General features: G+C 46.3%; 1 long non-coding RNA gene across 1 annotated transcript in view; it reads left to right on the top strand.

Annotated features, from left to right (window-relative positions):
- Window positions 1-14,806: 14,806 nt before the first annotated feature.
- LOC146859485 (uncharacterized) overlaps window positions 14,807-19,478 on the top strand; it is a 46,868-nt gene continuing 42,196 nt past the window's right edge. Inside the window, exon 1 of the long non-coding RNA XR_014979777.1 lies at window positions 14,807-14,873. This is a non-coding gene — a long non-coding RNA (uncharacterized LOC146859485). The remainder of the gene's footprint in view (window positions 14,874-19,478) is intronic.

Consider the following 19,478-nt stretch of genomic DNA (forward strand, 5'->3'; position numbering starts at 1 on the left):
GCTGCAGATCAGAGCTTATAAATTCTCCCTACTTCCACGGACAGAGTAATTCCTCAGTCATACTCACATACATACATCATACGCTAGGGCCCATCACACTAACATTCATTCTATTACTCTATCCTTACTGAATATACGAGAGAACTCCTAAATCAATCTGCATCTAAACTGAGGTCAATGCAACCTAATTGATATGTCTCGAGTCATGATTTAAACAATAAGAACACATCTGAGATCCTAATAAATTGACAAAGAAATAACCAACCGACACTGTGATTCAAACAAAAGGTTATTTTTACCTAAATTAGTTCAAATGAAAGTCAATCAATAGCAAAATCATTTTTCTCATAATTACCTATTCTAGCTAAAGGTTGTATTTAGGTCAGGACAGGTCTCTCAGTAAAGTCTCCCGAGTCGCCGTCCTCTCAATCAGCGTCGATCCTCTCGAGCATAGGTTCGGGAAGAAGTGGCCTTAGACCCTCTCTAGTCTAACAATATTTATAGCAAAACTTACACATTAAAAGTTACAAACAAGCTCTAAACGTCCGTTGAGCAGAGCGAGCAGGAAAGGATGTTGACTCGCAACATTTAGAAAAAACCTCCGCTCTCGAAAATCTCAAAAATTAAAACACGGAAGAAGGAAGCACAAACTAAAAAAGGCAACATCCATGAATGCTCTTCCTCGGAATCATAGTGAAGCCACCGCAAGTTTATCAAAGTTCATTGTGGCTTTTATTCTCTCCCAAGGGTAACTGGCATCAACTGGCGTCAAGCCCAGAGCTGCTGTCCTAACGGAAACTTTTAATACAGACAGAGGCCGAGGTCAGGATTTCAACCATATTCAGCGAGGCCTCTCTTCGTATTTCATCTACTCAAATGCAGGCTGTAATTGTCGGCCATCTTTCACTAGGCCAGAATGGACAATCTTAATTAAAAGAAACACAAAACAACGTTACTACATCGTAATGATTATACAGTGTTAATTCCCACTAATACCCTTATGTGTATGTAATTATCTAGCCATCTGCGACATAAAGAAGCATTAAAGCGTAATATTTCAAAGCGCAAACACATATCAAATAGCACTTTAGCCACACATATTTAATTAATTTGCTCACCAACTTAGTTCACGTATTAATAAAGCAACACAAATGCATTCCCACGTGTAATTTTCCATTAGTAAGGTTGATTAGTCAGAAACTTCAACAAAATTAATATCTAGTAATTAATTATTAGTAATTTTAATTATGACATATAAAAATATATGCTGATGTTCGGGTTTAAACAGAAAACCCTGCTCCAGCAGTTGCAGCAGGGGATGTCGAGGACCAGTCTGGCTGCGGCATTTTGGGTGTTCTATAGTCACCTGGGCTGTTTCTGGGTGATAGTGGAGTAGAGTACGTTTCCACAGTCCAGTCTATTGTTGATGAGTGCATGGGCAACCGTCTTTCTGGATTCTGTGGGGAGCCATCTGAAAGTCTTTCTAAGTAGGCGGAGCGGGTGACAGCAGGATGAGGATACTGGGTTGATTTGGTGGTTCATTATGAGCGAGCAGTCCAGTATAATGCCAAGGTTGGTGCGTGGTCCGTATGGGTGAGAGGGGTTCGTAGCGCTGCGGGTCGCAAGGTAGTTGTCCCAGGCTGAGTGAGTGGGTCCCAGGATGAGAACTCCAGTTTTGCCTGAGTTGAGCTTGAGTCAGCTGTCTTGCATTGAGGTAGCGACAGCCTTCATTCCGTTGTGAATGTTGGTTCTGGTGGTTGTGTGTTCATTGGAGAGTGAGATGATCAGCTTGGTGTTGTCGGCATAGGAGACGATGTTGAGTCCTTGGCTTTTGGCGATGGCTGCGAGTGGGGCCATGTAGATGTTGAAGAGGGTGAGCCTCAGGGAGGAGCCCTTGGGCACTCTGCAGCTGAACTCTGTAGGTTCTGAGAGGAACGGTGTAGTCTGACTCGCTATTTTTGACTGGTCAGGAAGGAGATGGTGTCAATGGGTGGCTGAGAGGTCCAGTAGGATGAGGGCTGCAGTTTCTCCTAGGTCGAGGAGGGAGCAGATGTCATGGTGGTGGCAAGGAGTGCGGTCTCAGTGCTGTGTTTGCTTCGGTAGCCCAATTGGGAGGTGTCCAGGACTTGGTTCTCTTTTTGATGAACTCAGTGAGTTGGGCATTGATGGCCTTCTTGATGACCTTGGCTGGGAAGGGGAGAAGAGAAATGGGTCTGAAGTTCTTGAGGTCTGTCAGGTCGGCAGACAGTTTCTTCAGCAGAGGGTTGATCTCGTGTGTTTCCAGTCACCTGGGTAGGTGGCTGTTATGAAGGAGCGGCTGCTCTGTGGTAGATGTGGTATGGGCAGGGATCCAATGGATGCTCCTGAGTGGATGCTCTTCATGGTCTTGAGTGTGTCATCTAAGGGGGGTGGAGTCCAGTTGAGCATGATCTGTTGGGGTGCAGCGTGGTTGCAAGCGGTGGTGGTAGGCATGGTGGCGGGGTCTTGGGTTTCAAAGCCATCGTAGATCTGCCTAATCTTCTGATAGAAGAAGGTGCCGGGTTTGTTGCAGAGGTCGTGGGAGTGTAGGACGTCTGTGGTCTCACTAATGGGCCTGACAAACTCCTTGACGATGGCGAACAGTTCTTTGCTGTTTTGTGCGTTGCCATTTTTTCTGTCTTGGAAGGCCATTTTCATTGTGTTTTTTAGGAGAATTTGGTGTGCATCATGGCAGATTTGAAGGTTGCGTTGGTTTTCTAGGTCCGGGATTTTGTTGTCCTTTCATCGCTTCTCGAGTCATCGGCAGGTGCGTCTGGACTCCTGGAGGGCGGGAGTGAACCAGCTGGGTTTTTAGGAGTTTTGCTTGCCTGGTGTCTTCTTGGGGGGTGCCTGAGTGTCGGCTCAGTTGCAGATCCATCGGTGAAGGTTGCAGGCGACAGTGTTGCCATCTGTTGGTGTTGGTGGGGTGGTCATTCTGAGGAGGTCAACGGGACGTTCTTTGGTGGCCTTGTTCCAGCTGCACTGGGGGAGATGAGGGCGGTGGTATGCCCTGGGCGTGGCAAAGGAGAGAAGAACGCAGCAGTGGTTGGTCTGGAGGAGCACCATGGTGTGGCTGTAGGTGATATTCGCACTGGTGGAGAAAATGGGGTTGAGCATGTTTCTGGCTGTGTGGGTCAGTGCGGTCACTAGCTGCATAAGTGTGATGTTGGCTAGGTTCTCCAGTAGGGAAGCGGTGTTCTGGTCACTGGGGATGTCTAAGTGGAAGTTGAGGATGTACTCAGTGGATGCGAGAGCCTGGGGTGCGATGAGGTCTATGATGGCGTCGGTGAACGGTGGTCAGGGGCCTGTAGACGAGGGTGCTGTGGAGGGAGGTCTTGGGGTTTTATTTATTTATTTATTTGATGTTTTCTATACCGCAAACACAACCCTGCGTAGGGTATCAGAGTGCTTTACATTTGCATTTCTAAAACCAGTTATGTTACAAAGTCATCAGTTGTTGTACAATGATTAGAACAAAACATTAAGCTTAAAATACATATATACAAGCCCACAAAAAATGTTCGATGAGAGGTAGCAAGAATATGATCATGAAAGGACCGTTGACGATAGCGAGTCTTATGAAATTATGGGAGGTATTTACTTATATAGAAAGATTTTGCTTCCTTTTGAATGCAGCTATGGATGGGTTTCTTCTAATGTTAGGAGGGAGAGTGTTCCAGATTCTAGTAGCTGCATCGGAGAACGCTCGGTTATAAGTTCTTTTCTTACTAAAACGTGTTGGTTTCAGTAATAGATCTGCGTCGCTCCTGGAGACCCGGCAACTTCCTGATAGTGTGAGTTTCTGGGCTAGGTAACCTGGTGTTTTGCAATGTATCACTTTGTGAGTGATACATGCCAACTTGAATTGAACTCTTGATTTATAGGGCAACCAGTTGAGTGCTTTCAAATGAGGGGTGATATGGTAGAATTTTTGGGATCCAGTTATAAGTCTTGTGGCCGCATTAAGACAAGCTTTCAGTGGGGCTGTTGAGATCTTGGGGAGCCTGGCCAGGGTTGTGCATCTATACTCTATCCTTGATATAACAAGTGCCTGAACTGCTGTTTTGAGATCTGACTTATTTAAGAACGGTTTCAGTTTTCTGAGGTAGCTTTAATGGAACCGGGCATTTTTTGCCATCATGTTAATAGGTGAAAGCATGTTCAAATGTTTGTCCAGAATAATTCGCAAGGATTTGGTGGAGTCAACAGTCTTCGGAGATTGTTGGGGTTGATTTGGATCTGAAAGTGGAGATGTTCCATGGTTGTGGTTGGGATTGTGTGAGGTAGTGGCCAGTGAGTGGAGGGTTTTCTTGCAGACAATGGTGATGCCTCCTCCTGGTCGGTCAGTGCAGTCCTTGTGGGTAATTTTGTAGCCGTCGGGCATGGCGATTGCAATGTCCTTTCCAGAATTGTGGTTGGTTCAGCCTTCCGTGAAGAAGACGATGTTGGGACAGTCGGCTTCAAGGAGATCTTATATTTCTGTGTTGTGTTTGTGCAGGGGTCACACTTTGAGGAGGATGCAGTTGAGACAGTCGTGTGCGTTGTTGGTCAGCTGGGTGGCAAGAGGAGCTGGTGTGTTGGTGTGGGTGAAGGCGTGGTTGGAGTTCTGGCAGGTGAAAGGTCCAAGGGTCGGAGAACCAGGGTCCCTGGCACTGGGCGTGGTCACAGAATGGATGGGCACAGACAGGCTTGCTGCTGGCACACACTAGGTGCACCAGCGGTGTGCCCGCTGCGTGCGGCCTTGCAGAAGTAGCCATTAAGTAGTGCTGTGGGCGGCTGGACAGCTGGGAGGTGGTAAAATGCGTGAACGGACCCTGGAGGGGGTGAAGCTGTGTGGGGGTTGCAGTGGCAGGGACGGGAAAACAGGAAAAACTAGCAAAGAAAAGAAAAGCAAAAGCCAAAAAGGCAGAGGCAGGAAAAAATATAAAAGAGAGAGAGAAGCAAAAATAGAGACAGAAGGGCAGTCAAGCAACAGAGCAGTGACGCTCTGCCACTAGACCACCAGGGAGGAGGCGCAGGCAGGAGCCAGTGCATGGAGGAAGCACTTGAACTCCTGACCTCTGGGTCGGCAGCAGCTACCAGATGGAGCTGCACTGCGAAAAGAGCAAGTCTACAAAATGTACAGAGACCAAGGTCTTAAAATTTCAATGTGCCTCAAGCTCCAGTGATGCAAGTACCACCGCTTCACTTGATGCCCCAACATTCCTCCTAGATTCAGTTGAAACCAAGTACCAAATATAAATCAGAATGCTTTCCAGAGCAACAATACTTTTCAACAGTTTCTCATGTTTGATACGGCTGACAATTATGGTTCTGATCAGACTGCCTGAAGGAGCCTGAGAGGGGGAGGAAGATTGGGTGCTTGGTACAGTTTCAGAGATAGAAAAGAGTGTTTTTTCAGTAGCTGGTGAAGCAAATAGCCACCATATCATTTCTCGTTGATACTGGGGCTGTCTGCTCTACTGTTAGTACAGTGAAAGTTCTGAACCTATCCCTTTCTGTAAAGAGACTCCAAGTTGTAGGAGCTGCAAACAATCAAATGACAAGCCCCATATCTGAGGATGTACCTGTAAAGATATGGAATTTCGAGGAGAATCACCAATTTGTGGTATGTGATTCGAGTCCTGTGAGTTTGTTGGGACAGGATTCTGTGTGCAAGCTGAATTGCACCATTTATTGCACCCCGAAAGGTTTGGAGTTTCAAACTCATGATGAAATATTGCTTTTAAATTGGCTAGTCAAACCCCAACAGTTGAGCTGTTCCCATTGATGATAAGGGAAGAGTTACCCCTGGACCTCAAAGATACCGTGAGTTTGGTATTTTTCAGTGAAGGACATTGGATTCATCAAAGGAGAGGAGCCTGTCTGTATACAGGTAAAGCCAAATGTTGAGTACCAAAGAACTCCGAAATATAATCTGACCCCTGAAACGATTGCTGGAATTACTGGAGTAGTCGAGACAATGATCCAACAAGGCATTTTGAAGGGGATTATGGGGAGTCCACGTAATTCACTGATTATGGGCTTACAGAAGCTCAGCGGTAAGCACAGTATAGTTCAGGATCTCCGAAAGATAAACAATATTGAAGTTCCTTGTTGTCCCGTGGTCCGAATCCTGCTGTGATTTTGTTTCAGATTTCATGTCAGGCTTAGTGGTAAACTGTCATTGATCTTTGTCAGGCCTTCTTCTCGATACGGTTGCATGAGGACAGTCAGTTCCTCTTTGCATTTCGTTTCAGTAATTGTGTTTTGGCATGATGCTGAGTCTCACAAGAATGAACAGATTCCATACACTTTTTTACCAGATTCTTAGAAAGAACCTGGAGTCCTCTGTTATGCCCTGTGATTTTGTCATAGTGCAGGACATTGACGACCTGTTGGTTGCGTATAATACTTCAGAGGCTGAAATACTGACACTATTGCTTTGCTGAACCACTTTACTGAGAATGAACATAAGGTGTCCCTCAATAAATTGGATTACTGTTTGAGAGAAGTCCTGTATCTCGGTCAGGAAGGTGTCACAAGAAAGAGTCTCGGCGATTTTGCAAATTAAACTGCCAACAACACAGAAAGAAGTCAGGATGTTTTTGGGAATGGTGGACTACTGTCACCAGTGGATACCCAATTTTTCACTTGTGGCCAAGCTTTTACAGAGGCTGACGCACAAGGATGTCTCGGGTCCGGTACCTTGGGATAACGATTGTTTGGTTGCCTTCCTAGAGTTAAGAGAAAGTCTCAGCCGCGCTCCAATACTGGTAATGTCTGATTACAAGAAAGTGTTTTGCTTTTCTGCAGTGAGAGTTTGGGCTGTGCTCTCTCAGTGCTTACACAGATGCATTGAAGTGACTGTGGACCTGTAGCTTACTTTTCTGCTACCCTTGATGCATTAGCTGCAGCGTTGCCCGGGTGTCTCAAATCCATGGCTTCTGCGTGTGTCAGCATTGAAAGGTGTTAAGGCATTGATGTGGGTCATCCTCTAACGGTGCATGTGCCCATTCTGTGGAAATATTGTTGACACTGTACTCACACTCAACACTTAATGAGCAATCACCTGACCCGGAATAAGCAGATCATACTTGCAGCTGAGAATGTCACATCAAAGAGATGTTCTGTTTTAAACCCTGCCACCTTGTTGCCCCTTCCTAAGAGTGACTGTGAGGATGGTGAGGAGGAGCATGACTGTCTCGACTGTACTGTGCACCAAGCCAAGACCAGATATACAAGATGAGCCATTGCCTGGATCTGATTTTGCATTGTTCATGGATGGATCGTGTTTGTGAGACCAGGGAGGAAATTTAAGAGTTGCCTTTGCACTCTGTACAGTTTCAAGAATTGTTGAGGCTTTGTTGCTTCAAGGAGTATTCTCTGCACTAGTGGCTGAACTGATTGCTATTACAAGAGCATGCTGTGTCTCAGATCAGTAGAATGTGACCATTTTCACTGATATCCATTATGGCTCTAGTGTCGTTCATGGTTTTGGACAGTAATGGTCCCATAGAGGGTTTATGACAACTTCAGGTTCTCCTATTCAAAACGGAGAACAGGTGAGAAAGCTTCTTGAGGCATTGCAAATGCCTTCTCGAGTTGCTGTCGTAAATGTGCTGCTCATTGTAAGGTGTATTATTTATGTGACAGTCGGCAACAGGTATGTTGACAAGATCACAAAGTATTGTGCTCATAATGCATAATGAAGGAACAGATGAGACCAATTACAGCCTTTTGTTAACAACTACTGATACATGGGAGAGGTCAAGATGCTACAGGAAGAAGTGTCAGAGACAGAACAGCAAAGTTGGATTAAGGCAGGTTTGGTCAAGAGAGATGAGGATGAAGTTTGGGTTCAGGAGATGGAAGACCTGTGTTGCCTGATTCTCTGCTGCCACCGATGGCTAGGCATTATCATGGTCCTCCTCGTGTAGGGAGTAATGCCATGGTCGGATAGTTTCAACAGACCTGGTTTAATCCTAGGTTTAGGTTGAAGGCTGAAGCATTGTGCATTTTAGCTGTAGGCGTGAGGCTTCAGATCTGGTGGAACAAATCAATGGAACATTGAAATCCAGACTTTCGAAAGTATGTGCTTCTAAGTCTCTGAAGTAGCCTGATGGTTTGCCACTTGTGTTGATGATGAGTCTCCTCAGCATACCTGTTTGGAGGACAGGATTGTCCCCCCATAAGAACATGATGGGAAGAGCTTGTGAACCTTATTGATAATCTGATACTTGATTACTGTGTGTTCTGTGACTCATCAGGTTGAAGCTGCCACAGCCCCACCTCATCAGTAGCAGTGCCATGAACTTAGTCCTGGTGTCTCAGTCTGGTTCTTGCTGGAGAAACATGTTCAGAAGAGTTGTCTGGAACTCACTGGTGTGGTCCGTTTCCAGGTGATTCTGGTCACAACAGCTGCTGTGAAGTAGGGAGGTCTCCCTAACTGGGTGTCAAGTACCTGTTCCAAAAGACAAGGCTTCCGCAGGAGCCGATACTATTCCACAATTCCCAACCCAGTTGCCCAGGCACAGCACACAATATGTATATATGCGCACCTAAGCAACCAAGGGGGGGGAAAAGGGAGTTGGAAGAAAAGAGAAAAACGCCACGTCTTGCTTCTTCAGACAGGACTGCTTCTACGAAGCTGGATACGTCTTGCTTATCTACTGGATTGCTTCTTCTAAGTAGGATCCTTCCTGAAAGACAGAGATATATTAAAATTCTCTTACAGTCTTTTCCTAAATTCTTGTCCTGACCAAACCCACAGCAATTACCTGTCTCTACTAGTGGCTAGCTTTTCTCTTGTAGGTTGCCTTCTACAGTTTCTTGTACTTAATGACCCTGTTGAGGTAAACACTAATTAGTCTTCACTTAATAATTAATAGGCATGACCTCTATTCTCATTCTCATTGCTAATTGTCTTCCTATGAGTTTACCTTGCAACCATAAGTAGATTACTTGTCTTTATCAGTCTCTTTTTCTTTATTTACAGAAGAAGTTCCTGTGTTGTCGAGTTTTCAGGTAAATTCCAGAAGAAGAGGTGGTCTTCGATAAGTTGGTAAGTACTTTTATATATATATATATATATACATAACAACACCTACATAGAAGTTAGTAGTTTGACTTCAATTTTTATCTCACTGTCCCAGAAATGCTCTCTTCAAACTTAGTAGGTTTGCAAACACTGGGAAAAATGCTATTCTATATTTTGACTCCAAGTAGGTTGAAGCGCAATAGGGTACCTGACCTGATACAATCCTTGTGCTTCCTAGAATGTGACTAATTCTCCAGAAAGGTTCTCCAGTAAATCTGACTCTGTAGCTTCCTTCTTTGAAATTCACTCGCTCCAAAAATAGTAAGATACAGTCTTACCTTCCGCAGCCGCGGAAGCCGGAACTTCAGGAAAAAGAATATACTTCAGTACTCACGAACCAGAACCCTGCCAAACCTGATAATTCGCCGCTACAGGGATTGCGACCGAACTCCTCAGGTAGACAGTTGAAGTGCGCAGTTAGCCGCGCGGGCAAACGCGAACACAGCTGCGTGAGAAAAAAGGTAGAACCACTAGACTGCCAAACTCAATTGGCATCTCCGGCGGCCTTCTTGAGATTCCGCGAGATACCAATAGTAGTCTAATCTAGGAATAAAGGGAATCTTTTGGGGATAGGTCTTTCCATGATCTAGATTGGAGCACCTTAAGGAAATTGCATCAAACTGGGAAGTGACCTTATATGTTTAGCGTGCTGGAAAATACGCAGTCCTGACAGTACCCCCCACCTAAACCCCTCCTTCAGCTCCTTTGGGTTTCATTGGGTGCCTACTGTGAAATTCTCTGATAAAACGTTGAGCGTGCAAGTTGTTCTCCAGTTCCCAACTTCTTTCTTCAGGACCAAAACCCTTCCAATCTACCAGATAGAACAGTTTTCCTCGCCTAACTCTAGAGTCCAGAATTCGCTTCACTTCAAACTCCTCCCCAGCCTGGACTTGAAGGGGCTTGGAAGGACCTTTCTTTCTCAAATTCAGCGGGCTCTTCCTTAGTAAGGAAACATGAAAAACCGAATGAAACTTGAGTCTTGGAGGAAGCTGCACTTTAACACTGACTGGATTCAACATCTTTTCTACTTGAAAGGGACCAATGTACCTAGGCTGAAACTTTCGATTCCCCTTTAATCGTAGATTACGTGTAGAAATCCAGACCTCCTCACCTGACTCAAATATGGGACTGGGGCGCCTCTTCTTATCTGCTTGTTTCTTATAAGAGGCCTTGGCCTTGATTAAATTATCTGTAGCTTGTTGATAAGCTTTACGGAGATTCTGAATTACTTCCTCCACTGCAGGAACCTCACTCTCTTGTCGTCCTACAAAAGTGTTAGGATGTCTCCCAGAGTTTAAATAGAAAGGGGAGTAACCAGTAGAAGAATGTACAGCAAACTCAGCTACCCAAATTATATCTGGCCATTCCCCCTCGTGATCCATCAGGAATAGACGCAAATATTGCTCTAACTCCTGATTTACCCTTTCAGTTTGACCGTCAGTCTCGGGATGGAAACTGGAAGACAAACGGGAGTCAATATCTAATCCCTTCAGAAATGACCTCCAGAAATGAGATATAAACTGAGGACCCCGGTCAGAAATTACCACCCTTTGAATCCCATGAGTCTTAACTACATGTTGGGTGAACAATGAGGCTAACTGAGAAGCATTGGGAATTGACTTTAGTGGGACAAAATGACTCATTTTAGTGAAATGATCCACCACTACCCAAATGACTGAAAAGCCCTGACTAGAAGGTAGTTCTACTATGAAATCCATGGATACAGTGTGCCAAGGATAAGGAGCCGGGGGAACTGGTAGAAGCAAACCTTGTGGAGCCATTCTAACTGACTTCCCCTTCAAACACTGCTCACAAGTAGCAACATGTTGTCCCACCTGAGTTTCCATGGACGGCCACCAAAATTCGCGCTGAACCAGTTCCAAGGTTTTCTTCACTCCTTTGTGGCCAGCCAACAAATCATCATGAAAATGTTGAATTATCTTATCTTGTAGTTCTTCATTAGGAACATAAAGTCTTCCTTTGAAATAGAGTCTACCATTTCGAATCTCTCGATTTCCATCTTCCTTGACCCAATCTGCAAAATTTAAAAGTGCGAAAGCTTGATTTAGTTGCTCTTCAAACTCTGGAAATAAAATTACTCCAATTATCTTCTCCGGTGGGATTATCAGCTCTTTTTCCAGAATCGGAACATCTTCTCCTGCGTCCAGACGTGATAATGCATCAGCCTTTCCATTAGCAGATCCAGGTTTGTAGGTTAATACAAAATTATAGTCCGAAAAAAATAAGGACCAACGCCACTGTCTGGGAGTTAAGGTTCGAGCGGACTTTAAAAACTGAAGATTTCGGTGGTCCGTGAACACTGTAACCTCATGTCGAGTACCCAACAAGTAATGCCTCCATTCCTGAAAAGCATCCTTGACTGCTAACAATTCCTTATCGGCAATGGAGTAATTCAACTCAGCGGGAGTTAACTTTCTGGACCGGTATGCTACCGGATGAAGCTGACCGGTGGTCTTGTCCCTCTGAGATAAAATACCGCCCACCGCCAAATTGGAAGCATCAGCCTCAACAAAGAACGGCTCTTCAGGATTGGGATGCCGAAGCACCGGCGCTGTAGTGAAAATTTTCTTTAATCTACTGAAGGCTTCCTCAGTTTCATTGGTCCAATCAAAACTCACTCCTTTCCTGAGCAGCCGGGTTAGCGGAGACACCTTCTCAGAAAAATGTTCAATGAAACGTCGGTAAAAATTGGCGAAACCAATGAAACTCTGCACTTGTTTCACATTTCGAGGGGAGGGCCAATCGTTAATAGTCTTTACTTTAGCTTCATCCATAGATATCCCCTTAGAGGAGAGCACAAAACCCAAAAACTCCACCTGGCTAGCGTTGAACACACATTTCTCCAATTTCACAAAAAGCTGATGTTCCAGCAGAGTCTTCAAAATAAGTCGCACATGCTGAACATGTTCACGTATATTTTCAGAAAAAATGAGTATGTCATCGATATAGACGACAGCAAAACGATCTAAATATTCTCTCAACACATCGTTGACGAAATGCTGGAAGGCCGCCGGAGCGTTGCATAAACCAAATGGCATGACCTGATATTCAAAGAGTCCCAATCTAGTCCGAAAGGCGGTTTTCCACTCATCGCCTTCCGCCATTCGGACCAAATGATAAGCCCCCCTCAAGTCAAGCTTAGTATACACACGTGCTCCCTTAACCTGATCCAGCAATTCAGAGATTAATGGTAGAGGATATCTATTCTTCCTTGTTACTGAATTCAAAGCTCGATAATCAATGCACGTTCTCAGATTTCCATCCTTCTTGGGAATAAAGAAAAGGGGGGAAGAGACTGGGGACTGAGAAGGGCGTATGAATCCATTTGCTAAATACAATTCTAAATAGTCTTTTAGATGTTGATTCTCTTTTTCTGAAAGAGCGTAAATACGACTGCATGGCAAAGGGGCTCCTGGTTCCAGCTCTATCCTGCAATCGTATTCTCGATGCGGAGGCAATTTGTTGGCTTCTTTTTCATCAAACACTGCGGCCAAATCCAAATACTCGTCGGGAATTTCCTGTGTCTCCATGACACAAATCATCTTAGCTTGGCTAACCAGGTCTCGAGATGGGAACTCTTCAGTAGATTCTATCCTCAAATTGTGACAATGACTCTTGCAGTATTCAGAATCCATTTCTATGGTTCTTTTGGCCCAATCTATCCTTGGATTGTGCTCAGTAAGCCACGGAAGCCCCAAAATAAGCTGAAACTGGGGGCCATCAATGAGACTGAATCTCAACTGACTCACATGGTTTCCAGGCCCAGTTAGTCTAATCACCTCCGTATCATGTACAATGGGACCAGATGACAAATTGGTACCATCTACTGCACGCACTGCTTCGGGTCTTTCTTTCTTTACAAAGGCAATTCTCATCCTCTTTGCGAAGCCAATGTCACAGAAATTGCCCGTGGCTCCGGAGTCAATCATCACAGAAACCTCTTTCAACCTGACTCCTCCAAATTCTATGGTACTGACTACAATTAAATGTGGTGTCGAAGACTGTAATGTATTCGCAATTAACTGAGGATCAGGAGTTGACTTTTCTTCAGCTCCCACCAGGGCAACTCCTCTTACTGGTGGAGCCTGTCTTTTACTAAAGCGTTGTTTTTAGGCTTCTTTTGGCATTCTTTTACAAAATGCCCAGAATCTCCACAGTACATGCATAACTTGCCCATCTGTCTTCTTTCTCTTTCCTCCTTTGATAATGGCCCTCGCACGGAGCTAATTTGCATGGGTTCTTCTTCGGTAGAAACTTCCTTGCTCTTTGTGCCTTCAAATTTGACCCGGTCAAATCGAGGAGGAAAATACTTAACATTCTTCCTATGCTCACTCTTTCTTTCACTTTGTCGTTGGTCAATTTGCAATACTAAATCAATTAGTTCGGAAACATCGGTGGGTCGCTTAGGAATTTGCGCCAGACCATCCTTAATTTCATCCTTAAGGCCCCGATAGAAAATTGCAGCTCTCTTGGTTTCGGGCCAGTTTGTTTCTACAATTAACTTATTAAATTGCGCCAAATTTGCCACCAACTCTCTATTCCCTTGCTTCAAATCCAAAAGTTCATTGTCCGTAGTTTGTGAAACAGCTCTTCTATCGAATATCCGCAAAAATTCTCGTTTGAACTCATCAAAATTATACAGAATTGGGTCATTATTATTAACCAATGGCATCGACCAAGCAGCTGCGTCACCACTCAGGTAGGACAACATGAACGCCACCTTAGACTGATCTTCCTTAAAAATGATAGGTCTACAAAGATCATGTAATGAGCACTGGGTAAGGAAAATTTGCGCCTTATGTGGATCCCCACTAAATCTTTCTGGAGCTGCTAGGGGAATGGTGGGTGATATGGCATGTATAACCTGTGTGGTGAGTTCTGCCGCTGAGGGAGCAGGAGCAAAAGACTGAGATTTATTTTCCTTAGATTCGGAAACTGCACTAACTGACAATTCTTCCACCCTTTGACGTAAAAATAGAGTTTCCTGACTGGACTGTCTAACCTCCTCTCGCAAGGACTTATTCTCTAACATGGCCTCCCCAAGTTGTACTTGAATACCCTCTAACACTGTAGCTAGGGCCTTGACATCAAATCCCTCAGCCATCCTGCCCAGGCGGAAGTATTTTGAAGCGGGCACTTCAATCTGTCAAGTACCTGTTCCAAAAGACAAGACTTCCGCAGGAGCCGATGACTATTCCGCAATTCCCAACCCAGTTGCCCAGGCACAGCACACAATATGTATATATGCGCACCTAAGCAACCAAGGGGGGGGAAAAGGGAGTTGGAAGAAAAGAGAAAAACGCCACGTCTTGCTTCTTCAGACAGGACTGCTTCTACGAAGCTGGATACGTCTTGCTTATCTACTGGATTGCTTCTTCTAAGTAGGATCCTTCCTGAAAGACAGAGCTATATTATAATTCTCTTACAGTCTTTTCCTAAATTCTTGTCCTGACCAAACCCACAGCAATTACCTGTCTCTACTAGTGTCTAGCTTTTCTCTTGTAGGTTGCCTTCTACAGTTTCTTGTACTTAATGACCCTGTTGAGGTAAACACTAATTAGTCTTCACTTAATAATTAATAGGCATGACCTCTATTCTCATTCTCATTGCTAATTGTCTTCCTATGAGTTTACCTTGCAACCATAAGTAGATTACTTGTCTTTATCAGTCTCTTTTTCTTTATTTACAGAAGAAGTTCCTGTGTTGTCGAGTTTTCAGGTTAATTCCAGAAGAAGAGGTGGTCTTCGATAAGTTGGTAAGTACTTTTATATATATATATATACATAACAACACCTACATAGAAGTTAGTAGTTTGACTTCAATCTTTATCTCACTGTCCCAGAAATGGTCTCTTCAAACTTAGTAGGTTTGCAAACACTGGGAAAAATGCTATTCTATATTTTGACTCCAAGTAGGTTGAAGCGCAATAGGGTACCTGACCTGATACAATCCTTGCGCTTCCTAGAATGTGACTAATTCTCCAGAAAGGTTCTCCAGTAAATCTGACTCTGTAGCTTCCTTCTTTGAAATTCACTCGCTCCAAAAATAGTAAGATACAGTCTTACCTTCCGCAGCCGCGGAAGCCGGAACTTCAGGAAAAAGAATATACTTCAGTACTCACAAACCAGAACCCTGCCAAACCTGATAATTCGCCGCTACAGGGATTGCGACCGAACTCCTCAGGTAGACAGTTGAAGTGCGCAGTTAGCCGCGCCGGCAAACGCGAACACAGCTGCGTGAGAAAAAAGGTAGAACCACTAGACTGCCAAACTCAATTGGCATCTCCGGCGGCCATCTTGAGGTTCCGCGAGATACCAATAGTAGTCTAATCTAGGAATAAAGGGAATCTTTTGGGGATAGGTCTTTCCATGATCTAGATTGGAGCACCTTAAGGAAATTGCATCAAACTGGGAAGTGACCTTATATGTTTAGCGTGCTGGAAAATACACAGTCCTGACACTGGGTGCATGCTGCCCACATTCGCCAAGATCCGTGTCACCTTGATGATGTGACAGCACCTCTCCCAGAAGCGCTGGTGGTGTTCGAGAGATCACAGGAGCAGGTTAGTCAAGCTGTGGTGGACCAGCAAGAGCCTGAAGCAACAATGGTTCATCCTGAGGGGGGACTTGAGGAGTCGATAGCTGGAGCAGAAGTGGGTGAGTCTTGTCCCGGTGTGACTACTGAGTTAGACTTAGACCCTCACAAAGAGCCTAGTGATGTAGAACCATGAGTGGCAGCAGGAGAACCTTGGCCGAGAAGGCAGGAGAGTGGGTGACTGATTCTGGAAAGAGAAGGTAGGCTCTAGACTATTCTGGACACTGAGTACTCTGATTCGAGTGACGAAGGAGGCAAAGGGCTTGCTCTCAGAAGATCAAAAAGAGCCAGGTTACTCTGCCACAGGTACACGTCCCCTGAATGGTCTTACTTTTCTGCAAGTGACAGAGAGAGAGAGCTCTGGGAATATTGGGATAACAGTGCAGATTCAGTTGAACCACCTTGAACTGAACATTTTGCTTGAAGTACGATTTGGATTTGCTTTGTCAACAAAAGGACTGAGATATTTTATTCTGGATGTGACTATCAGTGACTTTGAACTGTGCACTTTGAGGCTCGAGCCAGCTGAAGGGGTGTAAGGTTCGCCTTTAGCAGAAAACAGAGTAGGTCTAAGGAAGACTCACAAAGATCTTTTTACGTAATGTATTGCATAGTAATTTGACTTTGGTTTTCCCATTTGCACAGGTGGAAAATCGACAGAGAAGACTCTGCTGCTGCTAAGTTCCACCAAATGGTCCGGGTTTTAGAGAAGTAATGGAAGTCAACCCTAATCTTGGTAGATGTAGGTGCCTAATAGCAGGCACACTAAACATTGTAGTACTGATCATTTTGCTTGTAGGTTTATATCCATCTCTATAATTCAATAGAGCCTAAGGGCCTGATTTTGGAGTAGGCGGGCGCACTGCCAGTCCATGGTGGCAGTGGTCGGGAAAACATCCCTCGATTATGACTTCACCGACAGGGCTGGCAGTGTGCCTGCAGCGGTCTTGAGGCGGCGTCATGCTTCAGCTTGTCTACAGACCCAGAAGTCAATGTTGCCCCACAGCAGCGCTTCCACTGTTGTGCACGCACTGTTGCCATGCACCATGTTGTGCATGAAGCACAGTGCACGCACAACACTGGAAGCATGGGGGGCACATCATGTGCCCCCAGCCACTCTCTTTACTGGGCTGAATTGCTTTGGGGCTCTGTTTGGAGCCCCGTACCTTCCTTCCAGCTGACCTTTACATGGAGGGGTCCCTGCCATGAAAGGCTTGGCAGGAAGGAAGATTGTGATCCCCATGGCAATGACGATGCTGGCATCGCCTCCATACACCACAGCTTTGCCCACCACCTGCGCAGGGGGGGTCTTGTGGCATGTTGCATCGCTCCCACCACAGCATCCTAATTCTGCGACTGGGTATGCAGGCACCGCCAACTCCTAAAACAGGTCCAAAGTCTGCAATTATTCCCAAACTCTCATGCACTAGATGTACTGCCTCGTATTTATTAGATGAATCAATCAATCAATCAGGGGTTTGTATAGCGTGCTACTCACCCGTGAGGGTCTCAAGGCGCTGGTGGCAGCGGGCGGAGGCAGTACCGGATCAGTCATACAGCCAGGTCTTAAGGTCCTTTCTGAATGTGTGCAGGGTCGGGGAGTGCCTGATGTTGATAGGGAGCTCGTTCCAGGTCTTGGCTGCGATGTAGGAGAAGGTTCTGTTTCTGCGGATGCGGGGGACCTCTGCCAGGATGAGGTCTGTGGAGCGGAGGTTCCTCTGGGGTACGTGGAAGGATACTCTGTCTTTGAGGCATTTGGGTCCGATGTTGTTGAGGGATTTGTAGGTATGGGTGAGGAATTTGAAGGTGATCCTCTTCTCGACGGGGAGCCAGCGGAGACCTCGTAGGTGTTGGGTCATGTGCTTGTGACGCGGTGTCCCAAGGATGAGTCTGGCTGCGGCGTTCTGGATTGTTTGGAGTTTGTGTAGAAGAGTTCTGTTGAGTCCAGCGTAGATGGCGTTGCTGTAGTCAAGTCTGCTGGTAATGAGTGCGTGGGTGATAGTCTTTCTGCAGTCCGGGGGTATCCATTTAAATGTCTTACGGAGGATGCGAAGGCAGTTGAAGCTAGTGGAGGCGAAGGCGTTTATCTGGCAGTTCATGGAAAGGGAGGAGTCAAGGATGATGCCGAGGTTTAGGTCGTGGTCTGTTGGAGTTGGTGGGGTCACGAGGGTGGAGGGCCACCAGGTGTTGTCCCAGGCGAAGGTGCAGGGTCCGAGGATGAGGACCTCAGTCTTCTCCGAGTTGAGCTTGAGGCAGCTGTTGTTCATCCAGTTTGCCACGTTCTTCATTCATTCCTGGAAGCAGAGTCTGGTGTCTTCGGGACTCTTTGTGAGTGAGAGGATGAGCTGGGTGTCGTCGTCATAGGAAATTATGCTGAGCCCATGCTCTCTGACGATGGCGGTGAGGGGGGCCATGTAGACGTTGAAGAGCGTCGGGCTGAGTGATGATCCTTGGGGTACTCCGCAGATGATGTCAGTGGGTTCGGAGAGGAAGGGGTGGGGGAGTCTGATCCTCTGGGTTCTGCCAGAGAGGAAGGATTGGATCAGTCAAGTGCGGCTCCTTGTGTCCCTGCGTCATGGAGTCTGGTGGCTAGCGTGCAGTACGAGACGGTGTCGAAGGCTGCGGAGAGGTCTAGAAGGATGATGGCCGCTGTGTGTCCCTGGTCTAGTAGCATGCGGAGGTCGTCTGTGAAGGCGAGGAGCGCGGTCTCGGTGCTGTAGTTGCTGCGGAAACCAGACTGGGAGGCGTCTAGGATCGAGTTCTCTTCAATGAAGGCGCTCAGCTGGGTGTTTACGAGTCTCTCGGTGACTTTGGCTGTGAAGGGGAGGAGAGAGATGGGCCGGTAGTTTTTCAGGTCTGTTGGGTCGGCCGTTGGTTTCTTGAGAAGGGGTTTCACCTCTGCACGTTTCCAGTCATCTGGGAAGGTGCCGGATCTGAGGGAGGTGTTGATCGTCTGTCCTAGTTTTGGAGCGATGACAGCGGCGGCCCTGTGGAAGATGTGTGGAGGGCAGGGGTTCATTGGGGCTCCGGAGTGAGTTTTCTTCATGGTCGCGGTGATGTGGTCGCGGTGATGTGCTTGACGGTCGCAGGTGTCCAGGACGTGATGGTCGGCTTCTCGGTGGTGGTGGGAGGGGGGTTAATATTAGGTGCTGGCTCGCTGAAGTTGTCGTAGAGGGCCTTGATCTTCAGGTGGAAGTAGGAGCTGAGCTTGTCGCAGAGTTCCTGGGAGGGTATGACGTCCGTGATTTTGCAGGTGGGTTTTGCGAACTGCTGAATGACTTTGTACAGTTCCTTGACATTTGGTCTTGACTTTGTCTCTTATGAAGGCCCGTTTGGTGTGTCTTACGTGCTGGTGGTATTCCTTGAGGGCGCTCTTGTGGTTGTTCCGTGCTTCCGAGGTTTTCTGTTTCCGCCAGGTTTTCTCTAGGGGTCTGCAGGAGCGTCTGGCTTCCTGGAGTTCTGCTGTGAACCAGGCCACCTTCAGAGGGCATTAGTTGGTGGGGTGGCGGAGAAGAGCCAGCTTGTTGACGCAGCAGGAGACCCAGTGGTGAAATTCCCTAGCTGCGGAGTTGGTGTCGGAAGTGGTGCTGGGGGGGTCTTGGAGGAGGACTTCGTTGAGGAGTTCCTCAGTGACCTTGCCTCAGTTCTGTTGTGGCGGGCTTGGGGCAGGCTTGGGTGCGGTGGTGGTGTTGAAGGTGAAATGTACGAAGTGGTGGTCCGTCCAGATGGGCTGGGTGGTTTGGCTGAAGCGGATGTTGGATCCTCC

The sequence above is a fragment of the Triturus cristatus genome, chromosome 3_2 (assembly GCF_964204655.1).
Source record: "Triturus cristatus chromosome 3_2, aTriCri1.1, whole genome shotgun sequence".
Lineage (NCBI taxonomy): Eukaryota > Metazoa > Chordata > Amphibia > Caudata > Salamandridae > Triturus > Triturus cristatus.